This window comes from Callospermophilus lateralis, unplaced genomic scaffold (assembly GCF_048772815.1).
Source record: "Callospermophilus lateralis isolate mCalLat2 unplaced genomic scaffold, mCalLat2.hap1 Scaffold_6355, whole genome shotgun sequence".
Lineage (NCBI taxonomy): Eukaryota > Metazoa > Chordata > Mammalia > Rodentia > Sciuridae > Callospermophilus > Callospermophilus lateralis.
Genome location: NW_027514743.1, coordinates 34,997 through 43,745, shown reverse-complemented (window position 1 = coordinate 43,745; position 8,749 = coordinate 34,997).

Here is an 8,749-nt window from a genome sequence, read left to right as displayed (position 1 = left end):
GATGCCATGTTGGTTATAAAGTTCACAAGGAAGCTATAATATTAGTTTTGATGCCATAGTATAAATGTCATATTAGCATTAAAAGACTACAAGGCAACTGTTATTTCAGTTTTAGAGGCTGCATTATTAATATTATATTAATATTAAAGGCAACAGAACAACTATCAGTTTAGCTACTATATTAAGGATATTGTTGTAGCATTAAGAGCCTTCATGCAGGTATTATATTAGTTTTGGATGCTACAGTGTTGATACTATATCAACACTTTAAGACTATATTAGTATTGGGGCTACAGGATGACTTCTGAATTACTGAATTAACTGTTGATACTATACAATAAATACTACATTAGTAGTACTAAATACTATTTTTATACATTAGTATAAAAGGCCTAATTGTCACTATTATATTATTTTTAGATACTACATTATTGCTTTAGTCATCATTTTTTTAAAGAGAGAGAGAGAGAGAAGAGAGAGAGAATTTTTTAATATTTATTTTTCAGTTTTCGGTGGACACAACATCTTTATTTTATTTTATGTGGTGCTGAGGATTGAACCCGGCACCCCACGTGTGCCAGGCAAGCGCGTTACAGCTTGAGCCACATCCCCAGCCCTAGTCATCATTTTTGCCAGTGTCTAAAAATCTTGACAAGTACAATTTAAGAGAATGAACATTTTATTTGATACACACAGTTTCCAATATCTCAATCCATAGAGGGCCAGCCCCATTGTTCTTGGCCTGAAATGAGGCAGAACATAACAAACAAAGTGGGTGGAGGAGAAAATTAGCTCAGGACATGAAAACCGGAAGAAGAGAGAGCTCTGCTCACTGGGGACAAAACAGAAACTCCAAAGGAATGCTCCCAATGGCCAACCTCTTCCTGCCACACCCTACTACCTACAATTATTATCAAGTCAATCCTTTTCAGTAAATTAACACATTGATTAGTTTAAGGTTCTCATACCTCATTATTTCACCTGTAAATTTTCCTGCATTTTTTCACATATGATTTTTCATATTCACACCATAATATTTTGACCATGGCTCCCCAAAGCTTATGCCCATCTCACAAAGTAAAATACAGAATCTATTTCCAAGAGTCCATATATTTTTAATAGCATTACCCAAGAGCCCAAGTCCAAAGTCTCTTCTGAGATTCCAGGAAAATTCTCAGCATGACCCCCCTAAAAATCAAAGCAAATTACATACAATCCAATAGATAATGACTGAAATTATAGCTGAAATTTCAACTAAACTTCAAATTTAGCTCAAAAAACAAGACCTATAGTTTCACATCCAGCATCTGAGGCATATGATGTTGTGATGTTCTTTCCAAAGGGCTTATGCAGCTCCGCTCTATGAATTTGTTGGTTGCAAACCACAAACCTCTCTTAGTATCTGTTTGATTCCCACAGCCTTCCTTGACAGACTTTCCATGGTAATGGCATCTCTTAATCTCAAGGTCTCCACAGAAGCTTCAGCTTTATGCTCACTTCATCTTGCATCACCCTTTCAGGGGCTGCCTACAGGGACTCCAACCTAGTGGCATCTTACCTGGCCTACAAGGATTTCCTTTGAAATCTCAGTAGAAACCTCCATGACACCCTAACTCCAGCACCTACTTGCAATCCTGCAGAACAGCACCATGTGGTTGATGCCAAGGCTACCACCATCTTACACAGTAGGCAAGACTCTTAGGATTAATGCTGCAACAGCCTATGAATGTCTGGGCATCTTAGCATGGTCAAACAACTTCCTAGCTCCCCTTGTGGAAGCAGGGTGCACAATTGGTCACTTCTCAAAGAATTTTTATTTTTACAACCTTGAGCCTTGAGATGGGTGTGGTCTTGCCAATTCCTGTTGCCCTCAAGCCATCTTTCCTATCATCCCTTGGTAAAGTAATTTAATATTTCTGTAGTGGTTGTGATGTCTTTAAAAATCACCCTAGTTTTACTCACAATTCTCTGGCCAAACTGCAAGGTATTCAAATCTTTCTGCTCTGCTTTCTGATGCTGATTATCACAATAAACTTGGATAAAACCTGCCAATAATATTCATGTCACTGCCTGAATGCTGTGCTAGCTTGAAATTTCCTCTGCCAAATTAATTACTCCATTACCTTTAAATTCAATCTCAGAATGCAGGCAAAATGTAGACATATTCTTAGCCACAACATAGCAAGAATGGCCTCTAGTCCAATTTCCAATAGAATCCTCTTCCTCTGAAACCCCATGAGCTCAGTCTTTATTATCTACTCCTATCAGCATTCTGGACTTCTAGGATCCAACCAAATCCCCCATTAGCCCCAGTACAATATTCTAAAGCTTCTCCAGCTTGCATCTCTAAAGTTCAATTTTTCTCCTCTTGGTACCAATTTCTATTTTAGTCAGCTTTATCTGCTGCTGTGATCAAAAGAACAATTTTAGAGGAGGAAAAGTTTACTTAGTGATCATTGTTTTAGAGGTCTCAGTCCAAGGATGGCTGTTGCCCCATTGCTCTTGGCCCAAGATAAGGCAGATCATACAGGGTTATGTAATAAGAAAACTGCTCAGGACATGACAAATAGTAAGTAGAGAGAAAGTTTCACTCACCAAGAACAAGATATAAACTTCAAAGGAATGCCCCCCATGACACACCTCCTCTAGCCACACCATAACTGCCTACAGTTAATATCCACTTAATTCTAATCTGTGGTTTAATGCACTGATTAGGTTAAGGCTTTCATAATGCAATCCTTTCACATCTCCACTTTCTTTCATTATCTCATACATAAGCTTTAGAAAAAATTTCAACTCTAAACCACAACAAGTATAGATTTACTATTAGCATGAAAGGCCACAGGGGAGCCATTATATTAATTTTAGATGCTATAGTAGAAGTTGCATGTCATTGTAAAGACTAAAGGGCAGCAATCATTTGAATTTTAAATGCATTCATGGATATTGCAAGAGTCCACAGGGTTGCTATTATATCAGTTTTAGATGTGCTAGTATGATATAAAATTAGTACTAAAGGCCACAGGTCAACATTATGGCACTTTTATATGTTCAAGAATGGATATCATATTAGTATTAGAGACAAAATGGCAGTTATATTAATTTTAGATACTATAGAATGGATATCATATTAGTATCATAGCCATGAGGAAGATTACATTAATTTTAGATGCCAGATTATGGATATCATACTAATACCAAAGGCCACATACAGTTATCTTATCAGTTTTAAATACTATTATGTGAACAATTAATTTTAAAGGTCACAGGGTAGCTATTATATCAGATTTCAATGTTTTAGTATGAATATCATATCAGCATTACAATACATAGGGCATTTACCATATTAGTTTTAGATGTTAGTCTATGAATATTATATAAGGATTAAAGACCACAAGAAATAATTATATTATTTTTAGATGCTACACTATGGATATTATATTAATATGGAAGGGCATAGGACAGCATTATTTTTGCTTTAGAAGTCACAGTATGGACATAATGTTAGTATTGAATGCCAAGGTCCGCTGTTATACTAGCATTAGAGAACACACTGTGAATGTTATATTAACATTAAAGGTCACATGACATATAGTATGGATATCATTATAGTATTAACATTAGTTTTGCATGCTTTAATTTTGATATTACATTTTTATTAAAGGCCATAAGGCAGGTGTTATATTAAATTAAGATGTTATAGTATGCATCTTACACTAATAATAAAGGCCACAGGGCATATATTAGATTATTTTAGATGTTATAATATGATTATTACATTAGTATTAAAGGCCAGAGGGCAGCCATTATACTAGTATTTGATAGTATGCTATAGGTATCATAATAGTATTAAAGGCCACAGGACATATATTACATTAGTTTGAGATGTAATAGTATAAATATTACATTAAGTTAAAGACGCAGGTCACACTTTTGTTATTTTTAGATGCTAAAGTTTGGATATTACATTAATATCAAAGGCAACAGGACACCTATCGTTTTAGTTTAAGATGATATTTTATGGATGTTATATTAGTATTAAAGAGCACAGTGCCATTACTATATTAGTTTAAGATGCTATAGTATGGACATCAATTTACTACAAGAGGCTACAAGGCAACTCATATTAGTTTTGGATGATATTTCATGAATACTATATTAATATTAAAATCCATAAGGCAATTGCTGTATATTAATTTTAGATGATATCTTATGGATATCATGATAGTATAAGAGCCAGGGCAGCTATTTTATTAGTAGTAGATGCTATAGTACAAATACTATCTCTATATTAAAAGTCACAAAGCAGTTATTATGTTTATTTGTATGGATAATATAGTAATAGCACAGGATACACGACATTGAATGTATTAATTTTAGATGATATACTATAGACATTTTGTTACTTTTAAAGACCACAGAGCAGATATTCTATTAATCTATGACTGTGTATGGTTATTACATTGTATTAAGGCAACAGGACAGCTATTATATCAGTTTTAGATGTTATATTATAAATTTCATAATAACATTAAGAGCCACAAGACAGCTATTTTGTCAGTTTAAGGTGCTATATTATGGACATTATATTAGTATAAAATCAAAGAACAGATATTGTATTAATATTATATATAGTAGGATGGATATCACATTAACATTAATGGCCACCAGCATGCATTGTCATAGTTTTTAATACTATAGTGTAGATATCATATTAGTATTAAAGGCCATACGGCAGCTATTATATTTGTAATAGAAGCTACAATATGGGTATCACATAAGGTCATAGGATATAAATTAGCTAATATGCTATGGTATGAATAGTTCATTTATATTAAACCACAGGGCAGCTATATATATTAGTTTCAGAATCTATAACATAGATAATTTATTAATATTAAACACCATAAGGCAACTACTTCATTTGTTCTACATGCTATAGTATAGATATCACATTATTATCAAAGACTACAGGGAAGCTATTGTGTTACACTTAGGTATAGTATGGACATCATATTAATATGAAAGACACTAGACCACATATTTTACTAATTTTATTACTTTTAGATGCTATAGTATGGATATTATATTAGTATTAAAGGCCACCATGAAGCTATAATTCTAATTTCTGATGCTAAATATGAACATTGCATTAATATTAAAAACAGAGGGCAGCTATTATATTAGTATCAGATGCTACACTATGAATATTATATCAACTAAAGGCCAAAGTACAGCTAGTATTAAGTTTCAGGTGCTATAGTAGGATGTCATAGTAATATTAAAGGCCACAGGATAGCTATTATATTATCTTTAGATGCTATAGAATGGATATCATAATAAAGGCCACATGACAGCAACTGTATTAACTTTAGAATATAAAATATGGATAATCTATTAATTTTAATCAGCACAGAACAGCCATTATGATAATTTTGAATACTATAGTACAAATATTAATATCAAAGGGCACATGATAGATATTTTATTAGTTTTAGAACAACAATATGGATACTGCTATAATATTAAGTGACAGTGTAGCTATTAAGTAAGTTTTAGAAGGTATACTATGAACATAATAATAGTATGTTAAAGGCTACAGGGTACTTATTTTATTAGTGATATATTCTTCACTATGGATATCATATTAGCATTTAACAACACTATGTAGTTATTACTTTTAGTTGCTACAGTATGGGACACTATATTAGTATTAAAGACCACAGGACAGCTCTTATATCAGTTTTAGATGCTATATATGGATATCACATTAGAAATAAAAGCCACAGAGCCAGATGTGATGGCACACGCCTGTAATCTCAGTGGCTCAGGAGGTTGAGGCAGGAGGATCATGAGCTCAAAGTCAAACTCAGCAAAAGTGAGGTGTTAAGCAACTCAGTTAGACCCTGTCTCTAAATAAAACACAAAACAGGGTTGGGGATGTGGCTCAGTGGTGGAGTGCCCCTGAGTTCAATCCCTAGTACCCTCCTCCAAAAAATTTAACACAGGACAACTATTATGTCAATTTTAAATGCAATACTATGGTCATCATATTAATACAAAAGGCTACAAGCAGCTTTGATATCCATTTTCAATACTATAGTACAGACATAATAGTAGTAGTAATAACAACACAGTGCAGCTATTCTAATACTTTTTAATGCTCTACTATGGATATCATATTAACTATAAAGGTGATATATTATATCAGTTTTAGACACTGTATTATAGTGTCAAAGGCCACAGAGCAGCTATCATACCAATTTCAGTTGCTGCAACAAAAATGTCATATTACTATTAAAACCACAGGGAAGCTACTCTATCAGTTTTTGATGCTCTAATGTGAATATCATATCCGTATTAAAGATCACAGGACAGCTATTATACCACTTTTAGATGCAACTTAGTGGATATTACATTAGTATAAAAATCTACAGGGCTATTATATTTAGATGTTATAGTATGAATATAATAATTAAAGGTCACAAGATAGCAATTATATTAGTTTATATGCTATAATATGGATATCATAACAGTACAAAGGTAAGAGGGCTGCTTTTATATGAATAACAGATGTTATAATACAGATATTATATTGGTATTAAAGGCCACAGGACAGGTATTATAAGGTGGATATTATATAATATTAAAAGGCCACAGGGAAATTATTATTTCAGTGTTAGGGGTCAACATATTGATATTTTATTACTATTAAAGGCCATAAGGCAGCTAATATATTAGCCTTAGATGCCATAGTACGTATACAATATTAATATGAAAGGCCACAGAAGACCTATAATATTCCATTAATAGAACACAGTATAGATATAATATTAATACCAAATGAAGAGGGCTGCTCTTTCAATACTTTGAGATGCTATAGTATACATAGTATATTAATAATAAAGGCTCAAGTTGTTATTATATTAGTTTTATAAGCTATACTATGAGTACGCCATTAGTATTGTTATTATATTGGTTTAAATAATATAATTTAGATAAAAGATTACTATTAAATGCTACTATACTAACTTTAGATGATATTATATGGCTATCATAATAGTGCTAAAGGCCACATGGCAGCTATTTTATAAGGTTAAATGCTATAGTATGAATGTTTTATTTAAGACCACTAAGGGGTCTTAACATATTACATTGTATTAGGGCAACAGGACAGCTATTATATCAGTTTTAGATGTTATGTTATAACATATAAGGAGGTGCTATGTTGTAGCTCAGTGGTAGAGCACTTTCCTAGCATGTGTGAGACACTGGGTTCAATCCTCAGTACCACATAAAAATAAATAAATAAAATAGAGGTATTGTGTCCATCTACAAGACACACACACCCACCCACACATACATACACACATTTAAGTTGAAAAAGAACAACCATGCACACATGGAAGACCAACTACACTGTGGCCCCCCATCTACCAATGTGGCTCTTCCCAGTCCACTTCCATCTAGAGACAACAGCCAGGACTAGAAAACCATGACCAAGGTTTCAGTAGGCCTGGTTACACCAGAGGTATCCCTGCTAGCCTACTTCTTTTGATTCCCCCCCTTTCATTCTTCCTATAATCTAATACCTCCATATTCCCATCTCCTCCCTTATAAACCCCACATCCTACACACACACACACACACACCCTTGTTCACCATTACACTATAGACCTATAAGCAAACCTACTATTTATAGTGTGAATACTAATCAAACACATCATTTCTGTTTATTGTGACAAAACTGTAATTGTCTAAATTGTAGTTATTTGGTTTAAGGTTACATAATGTTTGCATTGGATGCTGTAAATATTGATCTTCCCCTTAAAGGTAAGGTATTATTAACCAATAGGGACACAACAAGATTATAGGATAGAAACTGTAATATCTTAGAACCACACTGCTAGAGAGGCAGACACATGAACAACATGAAAATACAAGGGAAGAAACTGTCCCTAAAAAACCAAGATGCTACAATAATAGAGTTGATTGACAGAACAGTGGATGAAATGTCAGAGAAGGAGTTCAGAATGCCCATAATTAAAATGATCTGTGAAGCACAGGACAATATAAGAGAGCAATTATAGGCAACAATTGATCACTCCAACAAAGACATAAGAGAGCAAATACAGGTAGCAAAAGATTACCTCAAAAAAGAGATAGAGACTCTGAAAATAAACCTAACAGAAATCCCTAAAATAAAGGAAATAAATAAAAAAATTCAATAGAAAGCATCAGCAACAGACTAGATTACTTAGAAGACAGAACCTCAGGCAATTAAGACAAAATATATAATCTTAAAAATAAAGTTGAACACACAATGAAGATGGTAAGAAACCATGAAGAGAACATCCAAGAATTATGGGGTACTATGAAAAGACCAAATCTAAGAATTATCAGGATAGAGGAAGACCCAGAGATACAAACCAAAGGAATGTACAAACTCTTCAATGAAATAATATCAGAAAATTTCCCAAACATGAAGAATGAATTGGAAAATCAAATGTAAGAGGCTTATAGGACACCAAATGTACAAAACTACAACAGATCCACACCAAGGCACAGTATAATGAAAATGCCTAGGATATAGAATGAGGATAGAATTTTAGAAACAACAATATAAAAGTCTCAGATTACATATAGGGGGAAACCAATTAAAATCTCAGCAGATTTTGCAACCCAGATTCTCAAGCTGTAAAAGATAATAGATGCCAACCAAGAATCTTATATCCAGCATAATTAAGCT